The following is a 23,257-nucleotide window of genomic DNA, read 5'->3' as shown; positions in this document are numbered from 1 at the left end:
AATTGCACTTCTGGGCATGGGGAGTGATGTCAGGGTGGTGGGATGGACAGGAGGACTCTGCTTCTCAAATGGAATAGCTCACCGGGCAAACCTATTGGGGTGGCTTGGGTGATTTGCACAGTAGTCATCAGTATACAGGATATGCTTTAAGCTACTTAGCTGGTGTCTGCAGAATCCAGTGCAGGATGCTTAGTGGTTTCTTATCCGCAGGGACAGATGTTACACAGAAGCTTAGATATGCACCTGTAGTTAGATTAAATATTTGAGGGCCTATCTTCTTCAAGCCATTAGAGCTTGGGGTCCCTCTTCACAGACTGCTGTATATGAACTCTCTGGACCAAGCTGTAGATTAATAGCTCTGCAGATGGAGAAATATTTTTCCCTCCTAAATCACAGTTCTGTTCCGTTTTATGTTGCTTGCTAGATTAAGTTTTACAGCTGAGTTTTGAGGGGTTTTATGCAAATTGAGACCAGAAATTTTTACTGTTGTACAGTTTTGAAAGGTTTTTTTTTTCCTCTTTTTGCCGTAAGCAAAACTCTGGAAATCAAAGGTGATTCATCTTTAAGCAGCAAGAGATTTAAACCAAACAATCCTTTTTGATTTATGATAATGACAAAGATTGCAGAGTGATGACGGGTCAGATGAAAACTCACACTGCACTGATTCTTATGCTAAATATTATATTCTTGCACTCAACTAATTCTTCACTATCAGTTTTATTTGTGGGTATTATTTATTTTAAAAGTTTTTATTTATTGGCAGGGTGTGATTGACAGCCTTGGAAAAAGAAGTCTGCAATTCAGAGAACTGACGTAAAATTTCCTCATGCAGCCCTGCCAGTATGCCTCAGCTCTTCAGGAACACAATGAAAGAGTAAAAGAACATGAAACCATCTTTCTGTGGTGAGATTAAAGGTCTGGCCTGGTAGCCTGTTTTCAACAGTGACCCATAAGAGCTCTCTGGTGGGGAGGGGGAATGTGCCATGAAAGAAGAGGAAATGCATGGTGTTAATTGCTCCCAAATATTCCCCCAGTCACCAACAATTTGTGGCTTTTAGGGTTCCCACACTGAAGGCTCGCACATGTAGGCACACTCACAGCATCGTCAGGCACACACACAGCAGCATCCTGTGGCAAGACGTTCCACTTTCTTAACTGCATTTCTTGTGAGAACAAAATATTATTGGCTTTTGGTTTTGTTTCATTGGTTGGTTGGTTTGTTGGTTTTTTGTCACCTGCTGTTTTTATTGGGAGGGAAAGGGGGTATCTCTATGCCATTAGTGGGAAGGACTTTTGGTTTCTGAGCCTTTTCTTCAGTGACACAATTTCCTTTTTTGCTGATTTCAGGCCTAGACTAAAACATTAATGAACACTAAAAAATAAGTCAGTCCCAATCATAAGATATAATTTTTTTTAAATCAACCTTTTTTTTTTTGATTTTTTAAGCTATTTTACCACCCTTGTGGATTTATAACTGCTGGAAGTACTTCTCTGTCATGCTTTTTATCTGTTTTATTTCATTTTTTCCTGCACCATAAATTTAGACAGCTTTTTGCTTATTTAAGCTAAGCTTCCATGAATCTGCTTGACTCCAGGAGCCAGTTTTAAAAAATGGGTCAATTACTGTCAGACTGAAGACAAAGTCATAAGAGCTTTCAGGACTAGGATTTCTTTATTGTTGTAATTGTTTTGTTTTCAGAAAACTCATTCAAGAAACATTTAAACCATGCTGTACTTAACACAGGCTACTCCAGAGAGTCACAGCTGGATTTTATGGCTAGGACAGAGAATCAGAGAAAAGTAGGTCTGGAAGGGGCCTGTTAATATAATCTGGCTCACCCCCCTTTCCGAGACAGATTCCTGTGTTGTTTGTTTGTCCAAGCTGGCCTTAAATTTCCTCCCATGACACGGAGCCTGCAGCCTTGCTAGATAACTAATTCCAGTGCTTAACTGTCTTTATCATTAGAAAGTTTTCCTAATATCTAAATTAAGTTGCTCTTGCTGAGTCCTAAGCTCAGTATTTCTTATCCTACTCTCAATAGAGCTGAAGAACATTTATTTGCCTTTTCTTTGAAGCAGGCTTTTAGATCATGTCTTTCCTTGGTCCTCTCTTCCCTACACTAAACAACCACCTTCCTCCTCTCTCTTCTCACTATGATCTCTAGACCTCTGACTGTTCACCCTCTCAAACTTTCAACTCCCTTGGATTGGCACTCCCTTTATTGAGACAGGAAAGTGGACCCACTGTTTCTTTGGAGATGACATCATGCCTGGGGTGCTACTGTGGAGAGGGGATGGATCATTTCTCACTTCCTACTAACACAGACTCTCTGCTCATCCCACAATGACATTCTACTTTCACCCAAGTAGCATCATGTTGTGTCCTGAGCCATACCCAAGAGCTGTTTTACCACTGAGCCTTCTCCTTCCTGCAAAGCTGCTGCCCTGCTAACCCCACCACCTACTCCTACATAAGGGCAGGATTTTGCACTTACCCCTATGGAATTGCACCTTTGTGTGGATGAGGATCCCCTGCCTCAGTACACAGCTGCCCCACACCTTGACTGAGAGACCTTTGGGCTTCAGCTTGACCTCTTGGGAACACCACAGTGCAGTACGCAGGTATAGCAGAGATCTGTCTGACCACAGTCACTGTATTACTGAAAGTACTTGGAAAACACTTGAGGCCCTGATGTCTCCTGTAGCTTACCTCTCTTGCCCATGGGCAGTGCCACAGGATAAAATTTCTTGCTTCTGTCCTACAAGCCATGCTTACAAGCAATGACCAGTGACTTCCTTTTCTGACAGCTACCTATACTTGGAACTAGTGTCTCTTTGGTCATGCATTCAGCCATGAGATTACAGCTTTCATCCAAGCTTGTTCCACCTCTTTATGGGGACTCATCTATTAGCTGAGAGCATCTCTGTACTGCCACCTTTCAGGGATAATCCTCCAGTGTGCTCAGGCATTTTTTCTGGGCCAACCTGTCTGGAATACACTACAATCATGGTTCTCATACATCCTGACACATGTCCAATATTCCATAAGGGCTGGAGTTCACTGATGGCCACCAATACATTTCACTCTTCACAATAACTTCAGTATGCTTGTCAATTTTTCACTTCATGCACAATGGCTTCAAAATGAATTGAAACAGCATTTATATTATCTTAATGATGGTGTCAGCAATATCTTGAAATTACACCTCCTTCTTTCTTGCACTGGTTAAATTTGCCCAGCCCATTGATGTCTTGGCACACTTTGCAGCTTACAAAAGTAAGGCATTAAAATGATATATCCATAACTCCTTTAAATTAGATAAACTGGTTCTGGCAGCCAGTGGTTTTTACCTCTGTCTGACCACTGTTTCCCGAACTGCTCCATACTGGTCTTGCATTGTGGAGTGTACACAATAGTCACTACTCCTTGCTACTGTACAATCCAGATCTCTTTGGGCCATCAGTGAGTCACTGTGGTAGTACTCTCCATGCTGCCACAGCTCCCAGTTATCAGCAGAGCTTCCTAGTAGAATAGTTGGCGTTTCTGACAAGTCTGAAAGAATTAAGTGTGGACCTGTTACTACTGTCCATTGCCAGGACACCATCAAACTGACACAATCCTATACAAGCACAGAGCCTACAACCTTATGTCAAGGATTAAAAGAAATCCTGGAAAATTTGTGTACTGGTGCTATTTTGCCTTTTCCTTCTTGTTACTTCTTCAAGTCCTCTCTCCTTGGCCTCCTCCCACTCCTGCTCTAAAGAGGGCAGAAAAGAGGTGAGGAAGATCTGACCTCAAATGATGAAATTGCTTTATGCAAGGCACCTGGTAAATTTTATTCAGTTAAGCAGATAAAGCTGTCCTTCATGAAAGGAGCATTAATGAGATCCATCAATGTCAGGTGTGCTGCTCTTCATGAGTTCTTTTTTTGTTTAGATGTTTTAGTTATTGCCAGGAAGAGCATAGACTTGCTGCAAGGGTAACAGGCCAAAAGAGAAGGGGAATAGATGAAGAGTAGGTATCTGGTTTTAGATAAGACTGCCTGGAGTATATAGTTACAAGTTTCATGATTTTCTGCAGAGACTGAGACTAATCTGTCCAAGACAGCAACTGTATTACTTTGAACTAAAACCACCTCATTGACAGTTGTATTCTACAGACCTGTCAATTGTGAAATTACACCATGTAACTTTTATTATCTTGATATCTGGAGAGGTGTCTCAGCCGTTAAAAAAGGTAGTTAAAACTACATCAAATGATTTGTATGTAACATAACATAGCCATTGTGTTGCCAACACAATGCTAGAAAACTTTCTGATGACACTTCCAATGCCTTGCTTCCAGCTAAGTAGTAGCTTTTAATATAAAAGTCATTAGCAGTGCTATGTGCTAAAGTGCTCAGAAACTGGCCTTACTCACATTTTGTTTGGTTGCCAATAGCTTTAATAAGAGTTACCTTCCCTGAGTCATCAGTGTGACTAATACCCTTGTGAGGACACTTTAATAGACTTCTTCTGAAATCATTTGTCCTCTTCCCACCAAGCTACCTCTGATCCATAGAGGCAACTGTCAAACCCCTTTGGCTGTCGTTTGTATCACAGTCTATATCATGCACATGAGAGAGGTAAAAATATTGGTGTGTTTTCTGGGGACATCATTAAGTGTTCTGTAGAAAGGAATAGTGTTTGTCATTTCTGATGCAAAATAAAAAGAATAAAGTGGCTTGCCCAAACTCCCATTCTGAATCAGTGACAGAACTAGGATCAGGATGAATCACCCGAATCCCAATACTAAGATTTATTCACTAAAAATAAATAATCCTGGCTTTTCTAAACCCATCAAATTGGATTCTCAGTTTAAGTCTTATTGGGAATATTGACGTATCAGTCTAAATATTTCATCCTATTTATACCTCTGCCCCAGAACAGCTCAATTACCGCATTTGCATGTGTGCGGACCACGTGTTAATTGTTAAAAAAAAATGAACTCAGCAGGACTGCATCTTTTTTGTAGGTGTGGCAAACAGAAGAGTTGTATTACCAGACACTGACCTTTCCTTCAGCGTGAAGAGGAAATCAGTCAAGAGGATCCCTTCTGTCCTTGGTGAAAAGTGCAGTAGAAGCCTTTCTCTGCAGGTAGGCTATTTGGAGATTGAGGATATTTTAGGAAACTTTTTGACTGGGTTCAGTTTCTCTGGGAGATGGGTTTTATATGACAAACCCGTATGAGTCCATGATCTCGTTATAGATAGCCAAGGCATTTTTGTACTATGAGTGGTCTGAGAATTTCTCATAGCATCCTAGGGATGTTACTTTTAACCTTTTCAGTGATAATGGTGCAAAGGTATCAGTGAGCCTCATATGTCTAGCTGCCATGTTACAAAAGTTGCTCCTGCCTTTGTGCGCAACTGTGTGTTATTGGAGTCTTAGAAGACCCATTCTTGTGTGCATAACAACATAGTGTCACAGGCATTTATTTTAATGGGAGTATTATATTAAACATCTCTCTCCCCCGCCTTTGTGCAGGTGCAAGCCAGTGCAACCCAGGGACTACTCAGGCTAAAAATCAGTTTGTTTTTGTACTGCTGTTAACCTAGCATACAATGAGAATTATTTTGATTGGATTGGCACATGGCCTCACAAAACCAGCTGTGCAAGCAACACTGAGTCAGGGGCCACAGAAGAGGAAGGACCAGGAGGAAGTATGAGGGGTGACAGTGAGGGATGGTCATGGGGCTTATTAAAGACTACCTTAATAATCACAGGGTCACAGAATGGTTGAGTCTGGAATCAGAGGCATTAGAAGACACCTAGTCAAGCCTCCCTGCTTGAGCAGGGTCACCTAAAGCACGCTACTCAGGACTGTGTCCAGATGGCTGTTGGATATTTCCAGAAAAGGAGACTCCAGTCTCTCTGGACAGCCTGTTCCAAAGCTCAGTCTCCCTCCCAGTAAAGAAATTTCCTGTAGTTTATTTTATGCCTGTTGCCTCTTGTCCTGTCGCCTGGCACCACCAAGAAGCGTCCGGCTCCATCCCCTTGACACCATCCCTTCAGATACCTATATACATTGACCAGTTTCCCCATGAGCCTTCTCTAGGCTGATCAGCCTCATCTCCCTCATCATCTTCTCATAAGATTGATGCTCCAGACCCTTGATCATTCTAATAGCCCTTTGATGGACTTGCTGCAGGAGCTCCATGTTTCTTTTCTACTGGGGAGTCCAGAACTGGACAACAGTACTGGCTGATACAAATGCATATATAAATGAGCATATGTATATATATGTGACTTAAAAAAGCAGTATGTCTTCTGCCTTCAACAATACTTCATAACAGAAAATTGCAGACATGTTTGTATCTAATTAAATAGCTTCTGTCCTAGGATTACTTATTCTTCTCCCTCTATTTAATGAGATTCTTCTACCAAGATCTGGGAAACAGTGTTTTTTTCTTTTTCCTTTGTGTTTCTGAGTAACCTCTATACTTCCATATGGGTCTCATTTAGAGATTACAAAGTCACAATTATATTCCTAGATAAGACTAATGAGTTGAGCATGGCAGAGGGAAGCACTTTGTCCTTTTTTAAATGAAATCCTAACAAAATTTTAAATCTGCAAGAAAGGCACAAATTCACTGCACAGTATTGATTACAAAGACTTAATTTGTCTAATGAACCAATTCTGAACAATTCTGTGATGACTAACAGATGAAGGTTGCCCAGCTTGGTGTGATCATGTCTTTCCCCACCCTCTGCTCCATCATGCCATGAAAACTAGGTTATTCTTGATAATGATGCTAAATAAATTTTCTAAGGACTCATAATCAGAATATTTTTGACTGCATCTTACCCTGGATACTTATATGCTGATTTTGCAGTTGTCATTCGGCAGTTTTGCATTTTCCACTCTTGGTGTGAAATGTTCGCCCAACTCTGATTTACTATTATTTGCATTAAAAATGTGCTGTTCTCCAGTAAAAGAATATATTTTCACAATACTAATCTGAGACATGTTTTTGACTTTTATATTAAACTTTCATTACCTGAGGTCATGTAATCCTAACCAGGTGAGTACACTTCAGCGCAGAATGAAAGGAGGCAAAAGGCTGTTCTGTGGCTGGGGAGTGAGGTGCACTCTTGATAAACTACTCTACCTTTATGTGTTTTCTTGAACCAAGATATCTGGACATTGTCAAATGTCTTTTCTCTTTCTTTTGCTAAATGTAACCTTATTTATCCAAGCAGCAGCTCTCAAGAGTCCACACCACTCTTTCTTAGGTGGATGAATAGGCTTATTTTTTAGTTTATTTATGTATGACTTTTTTTATTGCAATGAGTACAGATTAGGATAAGGAGAAAGAAAAACTCCCACAAAAGCTGGTAGAAAGTCCTGCAGTGGAGAAGGTCCTGTGGAGCACAGATCCTTGAATTCCCACATGTATTGGACCTTAGCTCCCCAGAGCTATGAAAAGCAGAGTCTTGTGTGACATGGTTGAGTGTGTGGTGTCCCTGTCCATGGCAGGGAGGTTGGAACTAGATGATCTTAAGGTCCTTTCTAACCCAATTCTTTCTAACCATTCTATGATTCTGTGATAAGTAAAGGGAAAGAGGACTACAGAAGCGAAAAAACCTTCAGGAAAATGCATGGGTGTGACTCTGTGTATTACCAGTTAGAGGGCAGAGCTCTGCTTCTCATGGAAGTACAGGTCCTTCCCTGAGGTATCCTAAATGCTCTGGAACTTCCACATGAGATAGTAGGCTCAAGAGCTACTGAAATTTGAGTGCAAGTTTCACATTCTTCCTCTGTCAGATAGGCATGTATTCATTCAAGTTGCTTTAAATTACTTTTCATTGATCCAAATATTTCATGCTCAGGCTAAAATATGAAAGAGGTCACATGCAATAATTAAAAATATATTCTCGTCATGAAAACTGAAGGGGAAATTTAAACTTTAATTAAGTTAGAAAAAATGCAAAAAGCATAATTTTCTTATTCACCAGCTTTTCCTTGAATATACTTTGCTTTAGGCACATGCTCATGGATACAGTCATGCATTTGTTTGTTTTTTAAAACTATTATGAAACATGTTACAAGCTCTTATCCCTGTGTTCAATCAGCAGAGCTTTCACCTTGTTTATCTTTGAAAAGTCTTCATTGCCAGTAATGATCTGTGAGCCTGGAGGAATTGTGGCAACAAATTTTATGGTTGCTGTGATCTGAAGAGTGTGATATACATTTCAAAAGGTGTGTGTACATGGGTCAAGATAGGTCAATGTAAAGACTTTAGCAGTGGGATGACTATAATGTACATGCTTAAAAGCAAATCTCCAGCTATATAGTAAAATACATCATTATTTTATGTAACTACATATGACCTGTCTTCCAGAAGGGCGTGGCCTTAGATGATGCAGGGCTTCAAATGAGCTTTCTGGAGTATTTTAAAACAAAATAAATATCATTCGCTAGTTTCCACTCCTTCCCAAATCCCTGCCTAAGACCGTGTCTCATACCTCTGACAGCTTCCAAACACAAACCTCATTTGTGCAAAACCCGATCGCATACCTCATCTAGCCCCATTACTCATCTGCCCTGTGCCCGCATGTTTTGTTTTAAGAAGTCCTCTTCATTTGCTTTGTCATGTCTGTTGACATCAGTTATGAAAGTGGTATTTAGCAAAATTCATCTTGGGGGAATTTCTGGGAGCATCATTTCTTCCTTGCCTGTGACCCAAGGACAGCTGAATCTTTCCTTATCTAGGAATTACTGAAGAATAAAATCAGCTAAAATCCATTGCTTTTACAGCTGTCAAGTGCATCTGACAATATTTGTCCTTATAGTCACGTGCATGCTGCAGAAGGACAGAAAGCACAGATACTTTATCCACTTTTTTTCCTGATCTTAGATCCCCAGGAGGTTAAAGATAATTAAATAAACTGTAGAAAAACTTTAGCATCAGAGGATTCAATATTGTTAAGGGGTTTAATATAATATAGTTGTTCAAGACTTTTTTTTCTTATGGGTCTGTTTCTCCCTCACAATGATTAAGGTCATGGTGAAGTCTAGATAAATATGACAATTAATGCAATCTTGATCTTGCTGCTATGGAGACATGCCTTGTAGAGTGTGTCTACTTCACTTTGGTCTACCACAGCATGATAAGTTCAGCATGCTTCTGCCAGATCTTCCTAGCTCCCTGTCTTTGTTGTTAATAGCTTAACATGCATGGAAGTATAATACTTGGCAACTTAACACAGCATTTGTCTTCATTAAAGTGCTTCACAGACCTCAGTTAATGAAGCCCTGTCAGTGTGGTTTCAGTTGGGAAAGGCCTTTTACAGCAAGGAAATATGGTGAAATTGAGGGACAGTGACACTGTTCCCAGGTGCTCTGGGACCCAGGAGCTGGGTTTTGTGTCACAGTCTCTCCAGTCTTGTCTTCCCCTTCCCACAGCTCCATCTGCAGTTTTTCCTTCCTCTCAGCCACACCAGTTCTGCTGTTTGTGGGGCTTTCTGGAAAGCAGATCAGTAGTAACATGTTGCTAAGAGTGCATCCTGGCCCCATCTCCTTATCCAACCCTTAATGAGAGCTGATACCTGTGGGAGTTTTTACTTGTTGAAGAAGGAAGCAAAACCAAACCAGGACTTCAGATAGGGTGAAGGTCCATTTCAAAAGAAGTATGTACTCCTTGCTGTACATGCATAGAGGGAGACAAGCTTTCACCCTGCCTAAGGTGAATAAATGTTTTGTAAGGGTAGAACAATACAAACAGCCCTTTCCAAATTTCCATGCTGTGTTTTGTTGTTTTCTGTGTTTGTTCAATGACTTTCTTAAGCCATGACTTCCCAGACAGGAGACAGGGAGAAGCAGGTATTAGTGCCTGAGACTGGAGAGAGGGCAAGAACTTTATTGACCAGCTTTGCAAAAAAAAAAAAAAAATTAATATTTTGGTATTAATGGAGATTAATGGGTATTTAGTATAGACAACCTAGAGGGCTCTCAACCTAGGCAATATACATCCAGATCTACCCATGTTAGGTCAACATGAATACTAAAATCACTTTATTTTCTAGCTGGTCACAGCCCTCTGCTTAACATCTTAGCAGGCTGGGAGATGAGGTCCTGCACTTGACTTGCTGCTTAAATTTGGAAATATAGCTCCCCCAGGAAAGCCAAGGGCAAACTCCCATGGAGCCAGCATGTTACACTGCCTGCACCATAATGTCCATGTCAGGTGTCAGTTTTATGCATTGTAATTTTTATTTTTGCCCTCTCCATACAGGTTTTAATAAAGGACATGTTAATGAGGACTCAATAGCATTTATTATCCCGGCAGCATATCTAAGCCAGTTAGCCTGATGGATTGGTAAGAACATGTCTTAGCTTCACACCATTATTCAGTCCTTAACTGGAGAATTTTTCCTCAGTAAGGGCAGAACTGTGACACAATGCAAGGCTTTCAGATTTACCTTGTGTTGCTCATAAGGATCAAGTGCCCTTTGTGCGCACTGCAGAGGAGATAGTCTTCCACCAAGATTCATGAAGGGCTTTGCTTGAATTTCTCATTCCGCAGACTTCAGTGCATGAGGGCTGTGTCTGCACACAGGAGAAGACCCAGGCAGATGTAGGTGCTCTAGTCCTTTAACTCCTTTAATTTTAAAATGCATTAAAGGTACTTTATTTCTCCAAATATGGGGATCAGGGCATGCCTGCATTACTAGTTAAGCTATAGTACATACCTAGGACTTACCTATAAATGGGTTCATCTGCTTTAAATTCCTAGTCCAATTAATTTGGGTTTTTTTCTTTTTCCTGGGCCAGCAAACCTCTAGTTACAGAGTCAGAGACTTGCCAAACTGTTGTGAAAGCTGAACTCCTTTTTTTAATGGGGTGTGAACAAGATGCTTGTCCTCCCCAAAAGACCACTATGGGCATATCTGGCCAAGGCAAAGCCCTGGTGGCATGGACAGTTACTGCATCAGAAGAAAAGTGCAAAGAATATTTCTTTCAGTGATGCAAAAGGACTAAGAGCAAACAGATAGTGAGCACTCAGTGCCTTTTGTCGAGTGAAAGAAGAATGTACTTTGATCCTTTGGGAGATGCATTTGTGCCTAGTTAGTCATGGAATATTTAAAGGAGCCTTGGGGGGAATTTCTGTTAAGAGAGTTTAGTTTGCAGGCACTACCTGTGGTAGCTGCAAACTGTCATGTTTATTTTTCCTCTCCTGGGGAGAAAAAAACAATGCCTGTTTTCAGTGACAATGGAGGCTTGCCCTGTGAAACAACTTTCTCTATGGCTGTTGTATAATATTTGTAGGGATGCAAAACTGAGTAAATCAGATTTGTTTACAGCAAACAGAACTTGCTCCTCAGAGGCTGTCATGATGCAGCTTCCCCAGTTCAAAATGATGCTAATTGTCTCCCACAGAGTTACCAAAGGGAGGCTCTGTGATTTCAGATATGTCACCTGCTGGAACTGACTAGAAGACTGAAAATGTATTCAAATCCTCAGGGAGTATTTTTTATCCTTTTAAATGAGTTTTTGTGTGAAGAGGTATTTGATAGAATATCCCTGGTGTAAGATAAATAGTTTCCCTGAGTTGAGGACTAATTATCCTCAGGGACACAACAGACTGAACAGCTAGATGAGCCAGAAATAAAATGGTGTCTTGTGGCTATAGTGGAAAGTAGGCAGTTACACTCCTACCATACACGATTAGATGGCTATCGAGCTTGTTATTGTCAGAGAGAAAATGACTGGCTTCCTCACACAGAGCCTCCACAAATAACAGAGTACATGTGCACTACAGCATCACTCTCTCTGTGTCATGCATAGGTAGATGTACATCACTGGCAGCTGTTGCTGGTTTAATGCATTTCAGACCAGACAGGGTCTTTACACAGTCAAAAGAAAGAATTTTTTGCATATGTGGCATTGCACATATGCAATATCATAGGCATTTAAAATATGCATCCCTTGGTGAAGGATGACAGACCATGCTTTCATTGTTCCTTACAAATCCAGGAATAAAATGAGGTTTTGTCCTTCTTGTCCAGTGATTGACTTCTTGTTCTGTTTTCTTTATCTCTTAAGATTTTCTCATATCTTTTTCATTGGCACTTATTTCGACATTTGAGGATTCAGGTTGTGACTGGAAGCAGAAGAGTAAATGTGTGTTGAAATTTTTCTTGGAGCCTGAACAAATCTCATGAGAATTTCAGCTAAATTTTGCAGGGGTTAAGGTGTTCTGTTGGTTTTTTCTCTTCTCTCTCAGAACTCCCATTAAAGCCAGCTGTAGTTTTGCCTGAATAAGGACCGTAAGACCTCGCCAAATTTCACAGAATAAAATATTCATCTGCTCCTTAAACTCTGGATACGCATCTGAACTCTGTGCCGCGTTCCTAAATTAGATCATTCCCAGCATGAGCCTCGCTCCAGGAGAAACCCAGCCAGGCCATGCTGCTGGTCTGTGCTGGTCAAGTCTTCTGCAGGGCAAAGACTTTGGTCCATGGAGCAAAGTGGGATGTGTGGGGAGCACCAAGACCTCGCAGCAGAGACTGTGGCAGAAGGGAGGATGGGGCAGAGGCAAGGGCAGAGTACTTGTCTAAGGCAGGCAGTTCACTATATTTGTCAGGATTTGCTGCATATCATATCACCCACCAGTGCTGCCGCATGTAGCCTGGAGGTGAGAAAAGCCTAGAGCAACCCAGCGCTGGCCCCAGCAGGGACGAATGGCTGCAATCTCTTGGCTGACTGAGGACATGTCTTGCTGAGGCTGCTATTTATATCTGGGGGAGATTGGTTGTGACAGGACACACAGCCTCCACACCACTCACTCTAACTGTTTGAAGGACAAATGCCTCCAGTGGAGAGGGCAGTTTCTCTCATAGCTATCTCAGGCGCCACTTGGAAAATGTCCTTTCTAATAACACTTCATTTGTATCAGCTTGCTAATCCTGGGCTTGTGTGAGAATGCAGACCTGCAGCAGCAAACACAGCCCCATTGGTCCTCCACCTGACCTCCTGAGGTAGAGCAAACGCATGAGAAATGAATTCCTCTAAAAGATTATTTGTAAGCTGAAGTTTCCAAATAGAGAGACATAAAAAGGAGAAAAGTCCCAGCTCTAGCCAGTGGTTTTGTGCTTGGCATGGCATTTTAACTAACTGTCTGAGGGCTCTGGGTGCCTTTGAGAGCAAGGTGCACCCAGGCAAGTGTGAAAACACGGCTTGTCTGCATCATCCCTTCCTCCAGGCCCTCCAGACAATGCTGCTGGTAGTACTTGTGGAGCTGCCTCCCAGCATCCCAAGGATTCTGAAATTTTAAATGAGTGCTGTGAATGCTAAAGTGGCACTCATAAATTAGGGGTCTCTAAACCGGGTGCTTGTGACTTGTGCATTCACATATTGCAGTCAAAAAGCTATGAATTTTCTGATTTTTGTCACATTCTGATAAGATTAAAACCCCACAGTTACTTTTGATCCTGCTGACTGAGTTGCAGAAGTAATTTCTCGTTCAATCAAAATCTAAAACTTTGGAGAATTCATGTCCACTGGGATGGAAAGTAATTTATCAATCCCCATTAACTTCAGCCACCAATCAGGGAAGTTTTTCTTTTCATTTTAGCAGAAAGGATGATGTATACTACCTACATTTTATGCGCTGACAGGAATCTCAGAAAGCAAGCAACTAAAGCTGGGCTCTCTGCCTGTTTTGAAGAAAACACCCCTTTCTAAGAAAAACAGAACTTTGTATTTAGTCTGGCACTTTTATGAGAGGAGGATTAAAAAGTCTAAACTTGTATGATGTTTTGAGACTTGCCTACCTTAAGTTACTTTAGATAGCTTTACAGGAGCTTGTGGCCTTTCAAGCCTCTTATTTTGGTATGTGCATGTCTGCATTTCTTTTGGGAGTTGCTCTTCTAATACACAAACATTTACTAATGGTTTTACAGAGACTGCAGATTGCATTTATTCCAAGGCCTGCAGGCAGAAAGAGAGAGGTTGCCAATCCCTTACAAAAACAAGAACAGTGACATGAACCGTGTTAATTTCTTGTAAAGATAAATCAAACACAAGAAACAAAGAAGAGGCATTTTGAAGGTTATTTTAATTCCCTGAAATTCCTATGTTAGAACATTTGGAAGAAGGAGGGACTTGCTATTAGTCAACTGTATTGATTTCTGCCACTAAGGAAAGTGGAAGAAAAAATATTTACTGTGCTAAACTGTTGGAGCTTTCAACCAGTTCACACAGAAAACAGTCTCCTACAGACTTCCCTCCCTGACTTTCCCTCTGAGGAAGGGAGGTTTGGAAAAGGCAGCAATGAGAGGGAATGCTCCATGCCCATCAGCCTCCTGAAGGGAAACTATTGCCTTCTCCTCACTGTTAGCAATGGGTCATGAAATTATTTTTATGATCCTGACAAATCGAGTACTGCTGTGTTTAAACTGATCTCTTTTCAATCTGTACCTGCAAGCATAGTTGTTAAAATGGCCAGAAAAATAGTTGTAGCTGATTTATTTCAAGCTGCTTGATATTTAGGCTAAGTTTTATGGAAAATTATGTGGTGTTGTGTTTGGGAAAACTGGAATAAGTGTTCTAGTTTTTAGGGTTTTGTGATTTTTTTGGTTTACATTTACAAATATTAAAAGTTAAATGTTTGCTCTTTGCTTTCTTAACAAAAACACAAGCAAAACCAAGCTCAGCTGTTTCACTAAACTCTGAAATATGAAGGTTGATGGATGGATAGATGTATTTTACAGTGTGGGTCTACTCAGAAAAGCAGCTGGGAAATGGTGGTGTATTTCTTCCTCAGCATGACTGTTAGTTGTGTGCATTCAGTCAGATCTTCGACTTTATGACAGAAATAAGTCTTAACTGTTTTTTACTCTTGTTAGGCCTGCAAAGGCTACATAGCTAAGCATCCAATATAGCTAAGAGATAATGAGCTAGATCTTTCAGTGATGAGCATTAAAGGCTCAGCAGCTGAGACTTCAGCAGACTATTGATTAGTCCTTACAACAAGGGAGTAGTAATTTCCAATCAATTGCATCTATACAAGCCAAACGAAAACAGGACAATGGGCAGGTATAGGCAAAGGCCTAATTTATGTGACAGATTGTAGTTTTATTTCTCATGATATTTGAGAAATGGAATGGGCAAAGTTTCATTGTCAAAGTCTAGGTAGAACTTAAAGGAATTGTTTTCCTTGTGCATTTGAGACTGAAAAACTGCAAGAATAGGACCTCACAGTACTATTTGGTAAGTGCTTGTCAGGAAAGAAAATACAGTGTAAGCACATTGCCAAATAAGGGTGAAAACTTGATGGGAGAAAAAGGATCCTTAACAATCATATCCAGTAGGACTGTTTTTTGCTAGAAGGAAAGAATGGCAACTATTAATGATTAATAGGGGTGTGGATCAGCTAAATGCTAACAAATATAAAGGATCCAGGAAGGTCCTAATGGGCATATTGGCAAAGTTGGTAGTGATAAATGAGTAAATCCTTATTTATTTCTTTTCTTTTCACAAGTTGTGAATATATTTAAAGACATATATTTTCTCAGGAAGGCTAGGTTATTGTGGATAGATTAAAACATAAATAATACCAGCACCCAATTTTTGTCTGTGCTGAAAGAAAAGCTCACTTTACTCCGTAAGTGTCCTCAATCTCAGATTACAAAGAAAAAAATCCAGCCACAAAACCATACTTCTCAAAAGAAATTAACCCCAAAGAAATCCAAACACACTGCCCATGTACCTGACTTCTAAGTTTTAATGCAATTCCAGGTCTGAGACATCAAAATGAAACAGTAATAAAATGAAAGGCTGAACTTGAAGGATTAAATTTAGGTTTACTCTTTCAGGGCTATACTTTAACACCTAATTTCTTTTTATCATTATTAATTTTTTTTGTAACTAAGTTTTTTAATACCAATTGGATATCACATCAAAGCTAAATAGATGAAATATTATATATAACACTTCCTAGAATTCATTCTTAGAGTTTTGGCTATAAGAGTTTAATGCTGCATCATTAGTGTTTGAAACTGTAGTACATGGTAAATTGCTCTAATAGCTTTTCTGAGATGTTCCTGAAATTAGCCCATGAATATGTAAACTCTTTTCAAATAGCTGAAAATGAGTGCTGTAGCTGTAGAAATCTGAGGTGGAGACTGAAATGAGGATGTGGTATTTTGTAATTTTTGAAAATGATGAAAGTGCAAATGTGAGATCTTGGGAAGCTGTCATGGGAACTGCGCCTAAGTCCATTTTTCATTAATAAAAAGTAATGAAGCAAATGTCTAGGGATCAGAATTGATGAGCAATAACACCTTTATACATGCATAAAATAATCTCTGACATACCAAATTGACATGTATTTTAAAAAAAATACTGAATTTGTAGCCAATGGTATTGATGGCACAACAGAAATACAACTATTTCTCAATATTATTAAAGAATTTGATATAATGCCTCCCACCCTGAACAATTACTTCTTAGCAACTTGGATATAAGCCTTGTCTTATGCGTGGAAAGGGTCTAAATAAATGGTGGTGATTTGCAGCAAAATATTGAATCCTGGGAGGTGTCCAAGTGAGGTGGTGCTGGGCACTGTGATGTTAAGGTTTTCTTTATGGTGTTTATTAATTTTTGTGAGGGAAGTGTAAACTGTACATTAATTATGTTCCACAGGGACTAAATGGGGAGGTGTAGCAGAAGATGGAATAATCACTTTATCACTTGCTGGGCATTCTGAGCTGGTATAATTTTATATAGTCCAACTAAAAGTGGGAATAAATTCTTCCTGATAGGAAATTTATTTCCTAGGCTTGTATGTGGACCTGTGTTTTATTCCCTTCAGACACTATGTATCTATTCTTATATGCCAAAGCTACAGGCTTTTCTCTTATTCTTGGTGCCAGGATCATGGAATGCTTCTTAAATTGCTTGTGCGACTAAAACAATTTTATCAATGATGAAAAGAGGAAGCAGATAAATATTTGGGATCATGAAGCAATACGGAAAGAACTAGAAAAGGCTGGCAGAACGGGGACAGGCTGTTTCTAAATAAAACATGACTTTATTCTTTGGGTACCTCATATTTACAGGGTGTGCTCACTGCCATCCTGTGTAGAGGGAGAAGGCCATAGCCACCCATGGAAAAGTCTCACATAAATGATACGGTATGATGCTGTGCTGATTTTTGTAGGAAAATTTCTCTAGTTCTTTTAATTCTGTTTCCTCCCTGGCAAGGACCTCCTGACTGTGCCACTGAGGAGGTCCTGCTCTTTCTTGGGAGAGAGGAGGAGGAAGGGGAAGATAGAAAATGTGCTGCAAAGTCATAACAGGCTTCTGCAACACACTCAAGTTATTGGTCTGGAAGGTAGACGTGTTTCGCAACCAGAACCCTCTGGACAGGAGCTATTTTCCTGTCAAAATGAGTTTTAAGGAATTTTAGAATGTGCAAGGCCTCAGCAGCCTTTGGGTACGCTTGCACAATGGCAGAGTTGCAGGGGTGACTGCAGCAAGAGCAGTCTAGCTAAGCTGTCTTCCATCAAAGTGGCTCAGGTGTCAACAGCACTGAAGTTTCAGGGTACAATCTTCAGCTTTTGCTCAAACAGGTCAAGCTACAAAATGGCAGCTACTTGCGCTCTGAATGCACAGAGGCTGACTCTTGATGCAGGCCAGTACAAGCTTTCTTGCCATTGATCATGTTTTCTGTGAGGAAGAAGTTTGGAATGACAAGTTCCAAGGCAGTTTGGACAGGCAAGGCCAGTGCATTTGAGGCAGCTGAGAATGGTGCCTATAGTGGTAGCAGTATTTATCATATTGCAGTGGAAATGAGAACCCTGCAACATCTTCCATAGACCCTTAAGATGCTTGAAGACAAGACAAAGTTTTGATTTAAACCATTGGCTGAAATTGCTTAAAGCAAGAAGAGTGCCTTGAAATAGCGTAGGATGAGCATGCATTGTGTCCTCTTGACTCTGGTGTCATCATGAAAACTTTTAGGAGGGTAGACGAGATGATTGGCATGGGTATATGATAAACTTCTAGAAGAAGATCTTGCTTACCAACAACTAAATAGCTCCGTGTTACCAGTGGTTAGAGATGGTGAGATATGTTCTTTAGAGTCTTCCATATTGATTAGGCTCAAATGTGCTCCTTTTACAAAAACGACCATCAGAGTGATTGTTTTGCATAGAGGTCCCATAAATTTTGTCTGGCTCCAAGAGCGTCTTCTGCAGTCATTTGGCACTGGTGGGCCCTCCCCAGCACCCTGTAAATCAGTTACTATCTGGCAGTTTTGAGTCAGTTTCCCTTCCTTGTCTATCCTTTGAGCAAGTGCTGGAGACAACTTAATTTCTTTACATGCACGGTCATCTGCAATATACCTTGTAACTTTACAGCTGGAAAACTTAAAAAATAGAAGGCATTGGGATGGGGATTGAAAGTCTCCCTCCTCCTGCCTCCAGCCTCCAGCCTCCAATCCAAACCCAAGGAAAGGCAGCTGCTGGAACACAGTACAAAAAGGGGGTGGATTCACACTGTGGCAGCTGCAGGGCAGTGTTAGCCTCACGGAGCTTGAGGGACATCCACTTAGCAGTGCAGAGGATGTGCCTTGGGTTTATCTACATACAGGGAATGCTCATTCAGTATAGTGCATCCTCTGTGGCATCTCCTGGGCTTCTAACTCAGACCTAGGGAGCATGGATGTGTACACGTGCTCTTAACTGCCATGTGGGACACCACCTACCCAAAGAGGAGTGAGAAAGGAGATATTTGTGACCTTCTTTCAACAAGAAGATTGCAACTGTTCTTTTCCTGGGCCTCCAATGTCAGGAGTCACTTTGTTCCCTCTTCTCACAGACATAAAGACCATCAGACTCTACATCTCAATCATGAAGGTGGTATTTAATGGGATGCTTTGTATTTTCATTGACAGAGAACCCATCAACCAAGGTACCTATGCCATTGGATCCATTTAACCACACCTAAGATGCACTTGACAAGATGTTAGTGTGCCAACAGCACCCATCTGATTTTCTTCTGCTTCTTTGCTGCTGCAGCACAAATTACATATTCCATAGTTCTTGGACTCAGATCTGTCCTGCAAACATTAAATATGATCTGATTATTAAATGCTGCTCCACAGTCTGATTTAGCATGTTTTTGTTTAGAAAACCTACTAGTGACACTGAATGACTCCCTAAGTGAGGAAAAGTGGATTTTAGAGGATAAATGGTTTAAAACTTTTACTGCAAAGCTACTTTGAGAAGAATAACAAGGGGAAACCATTTTGTGTAGAAAATTTCAAATTCCTGAATAAAGTATATAGCAATTTTCATTTAAGGCTTTATGTATATAATTAATATGTAATATATATATATATATATATATATATATATAATCATAGAATGCTCTTGAAGACAAGACTTGGGAATTTCAGGCTTCTCTGTCAAGGGCACAAGTCCATAAGTTGTGCTTTTTGGATCACTACTTCTCTGCTGAGCTAGTCTAACTCAGGAAGGTGGTAAAGGTTTTAAACTGGCAGAGATATGCCTGAGGCAAGCTTCAGGCATATTGGCGTCACAGCTGTCTCTCTGCTTTGCCAGCAGAAAAGTGGTACCATATAGACTGATTAGAGGAACATGGATAAGGGAATGGCTAGAGTATTCCAGATAAAATAAGCAAATGAAACCTTCAGGAAGAAGCCAGTTTTTTTTCAGGAGGTTGTTGTTTTTTTTTTTATTTCCTGGAAAGGTGTTCTACTGCTCTGTTTTGAGTTTGCTGTCAACTGGTATGCCAGGTTAGCCTGAAATTATGTGACTTGGCAAATTTTAAATGGGACTACTCCTGGTTTACTCTCATGTGAATGAGGTGTCTTGCACATGAAATCAAAAACATTTCTTGTGGAAGCTATAGTTTCATATCACGTTCTTAATTACACATAACAAGCCAGGTAGGAGAGCATTTTGTACCTGGTTCTTGATGACACAGGTTGTACCACAAAGAGTTTGTGAAATTTCCATGCAGATTATGATTTCTAAAATTTTATATTTTAGACTTCCTACTCTTTGATTTGGATCTAGCCAAACATTAAACATTGACATACAATGCTTTGTATATAGAAACATGCTTTTTACTTTTCATTTTCCTGTAACCACAGGGAGGTTATCAACAAGATGGAGCTAAGTTCCTCACAGCAGGGTGGACAAGGGCAAATAGGCATTAATTGCAATGAGAGGTTCAGATGGTATAAGGCAAGCAACAGAGCAGGTTGTCCAGAGAAGCTGCGCAGTTTCCATCCTTGAAGATCTTCAAGACCCAGCTGGAGAAAGCCTTGAACACCACGGTCTGATCTCAGAGCTGTCCCTGCTTTGAGCAGAAGTTTGGAACAGAGACCCTTTATGGTCCCTTCCAAGATGAAGGATACTATGATTATTAGTAGCTAGTTTGTCCAGTCTAATTCCAAAAATTATTATGGGCAGTGTTAGACAAAGATGGAGACCCTTTCCTAAACTGGAAATAATTTATAAATATGGAAGAGCAGCTGGGATGCTGTCATTACTTGATGAAGATTGGTGTTCGGGAATAAATCGTCAGGATGGGAGCTGAACTCCCTCTGGCACCGGTTGAAATGTTATTTCTACATATTTTTAATGCAGTTCTTCAGACAGCTTGGCCAGAGTCTATGAAGGAGATGGGTGGTTCAGCTCCATTTGTCTTCATTTCCTGGTCTCTCCAGGACAGCAGTGAAGAGATTAATCAGTTGTAAGCAGTTTTGTTGGGTTTACATGTTAGTAAAAGTGAGGACAAACCATGTAAGGCAGGATTTACACTGATGAACTCTCAGCAGTGTTACAGTTATTCCCCTGGGACTTTATTTCTTGAAATCTTACAACTTTCTGGTGAAACTTCCTCCCAGCTTTTGGCTCTTTGCAGCCAGTAAAAAGGACAATCAGATCCCCTTCCTAATGTTTTTCCCCTCTCCCATTTCACTTCTGCTGGTTGAGCTGCGACTTCCACTTTTCTTAGCAACCCCCCCCAGACCTCCTCCTACTCCTCCCTCTGGCTCTGCAGGCAATGCTCATGAACCCTTTGCTGAGAACAGCTTCAGCAGCATCCCAAATGACATCTTCAGGGAGCCCTTTGGGAAGACCACCACTTCTTCAGGTTTTCTTGCTTAATCAGAAATCCCTGTCCTGAGCTCCCATCCAAGACCCTTGTGCTTTTCTTTTCCTCCAAACGGCAAGTTAATTCTAGCTCTTACCCCTCTGATTTTAGTGGATTTACCACTGGAACATGAATATATTATTGTCACTCACTTCTGAGTACTACTGGTACTAAGATAACTACAATTTTATGAGCTCTGCGTTTAGAGACTGCCATTAGAAAAGCAGCACTTTAGTGCCCTCTGGTATTGAGTTTTACTGTGGTGTTCATAGTATCTTCTATAGCAAGAACAAGAAGTACTGCCGTAAAGACAAAGTTTGAGGTACCGTAAATGTTAAATTTCTTTTAAACGATCCACTGCAAGCTGACAAGTAAGATATACTTAATACTTTAGTCTATAAATATAAAAATTGATCCAAGACTATGTCCCAGGAAAGTGAGAAAAAAGTTGAATTTCTCTCTCACAGAAGTTGCCTCTTGTGTGAATGATTTACCTCTAAACTTTCCAATTTTTAGGTTATTTCATGATTAGTGACCTTCAGTGGCAGTATCACCAAGAGTGTCATTTGTTTCTTCTAACCAAGTGTGCTGTTAGGGGAAGACCATCTTTGTAGAAGACTTGACCTTGTGACATGGAGGGGAGCTTGCACCTTTGAAATGTGATTGCTACAAGTCCAAAGAAAAAGCTCATTGTCTGAGGATTTCAACGGAAAACTCTAAGCAACTGTAACTTCTGATGATTTAAATCTGGAGTATAAATAGATCAGCTTCAGATGTTTAAAACTGGCTACCAGCAGAGAGGACCTAATTTTTAAAGCTGCTGGCATAGGTGAAAACTTAACTCAGAAGAAATTCCCAAGACTTCTGAAAATTAGATAGAACTTTGTAAACATTCTTCATGAGAGGATTTTTGCATATATTTCTTCTTTGGAAGGAAGACAAACCAGTTGGTCTGCTAATGAAAAAAAAAATCATGTTTAGGAAGAAATTGCTGATATACAGCCAAACCCCTCCCTTTGTTGGTGCAAGAATACAGTGCTGTCGTCACAATCCCATGGGACATCTATGGCATTTTTCTACTCGTACTGAATATGGTGGGAAGAAAGAAGGGAGGTGATAGTCCTCCAGCCCTCCTTCCCTTTGCTGCTGGTGCTGTTGGGTGCCACAAATGCTGCTTTACTCTGCTAAGTGCAACTATATGTCCCCATTTAGATCTTTGTCTTCTGCTTCAGCCTCGTATCACATTGACACTGCCTGGACATGTTGGCCTCTGAGGATCAATGTGTTGCCATGTATCCACCTCCTTATTTACAGCCCCTGCCAAGATCAACATCTAGACAGCCATAACAGCATAGTTAGCAGCTGGGCAAGTGTAGCAGTGCATGGTGAACCCTGTTATGCATGTTTGGGTTCCTCCTGTGCCCCAGGAGTTTACCACTTCTGTTTTTTACCCTGTGCTAAAGTGCTGTGAGACAGGGACTGCATGGAGATCTGAATAGGCTGCTGCAGTGCCTGAGTGCTTCATGGGTAGCATCATGTTGTTAGCAGTCCCTTGGTGCTAAGAGATACTGTGAAAAGCAAATTAAAATAAAATGTGGTTTTAGAGGAACATTTTATAAATGGAGTACTGATTTCCACTAAATGTATTTTTAATGTCAGGAGGGGGGTTATATAAAAGGATTTCTCCTGGTTTGAGCTGGAAAGGTGGCTTCTTTCGTGGTGGTTTTAATCCAAGGTTGTGAAAGGAAGCTAAAATTTTGGTATTCAATTGAAAACATTTTATAGAGATCTAATTTTCAGAACAGAGGTACAGAAGATGTTTAGGAAAGTGCGCAGTTAGGGGCATCTCAGAGGATGCTCTGTGAATCTGCCACCCTTTCATCAAAAACTAGACCTTAGGCTTTTGAGGAGAGGTATCTATTTCTTTTGTTTGTATGTGCAAGTTGGCTGGTAAGATTAACCACGCAATTTCTCTAGGATCCTTTCATAAGGACTGAAGATGCTTTTGTTCATTACAAAACCAGTGCAGAGGAATGACAAAGAATATATTTGGAGCCCAGAGAGAATAGCCAGCTACCACAA

The 23,257-nt window shown here is 40.5% G+C and overlaps 1 long non-coding RNA gene across 2 annotated transcripts in view; it reads left to right on the top strand.

Annotated features, from left to right (window-relative positions):
- LOC133278295 (uncharacterized) overlaps window positions 1–13,483 on the top strand; it is a 54,574-nt gene extending 41,091 nt beyond the window's left edge. For both annotated transcript variants that reach the window (XR_009746502.1, XR_009746501.1), the window contains exons 2-3: window positions 5,015–5,136; window positions 13,248–13,483. This is a non-coding gene — a long non-coding RNA (uncharacterized LOC133278295). The remainder of the gene's footprint in view (window positions 1–5,014; window positions 5,137–13,247) is intronic.
- Window positions 13,484–23,257: the final 9,774 nt, after the last annotated feature.

The sequence above is a fragment of the Pezoporus flaviventris genome, unplaced genomic scaffold, assembly GCF_033815535.1.
Source record: "Pezoporus flaviventris isolate CSIRO_AGI_PZ_B2104156 unplaced genomic scaffold, CSIRO_AGI_Pfla_v1 ptg000066l, whole genome shotgun sequence".
Classification (NCBI taxonomy): Eukaryota; Metazoa; Chordata; class Aves; order Psittaciformes; family Psittacidae; genus Pezoporus; species Pezoporus flaviventris.
This window is presented reverse-complemented; position numbering and strand designations above follow the sequence as displayed.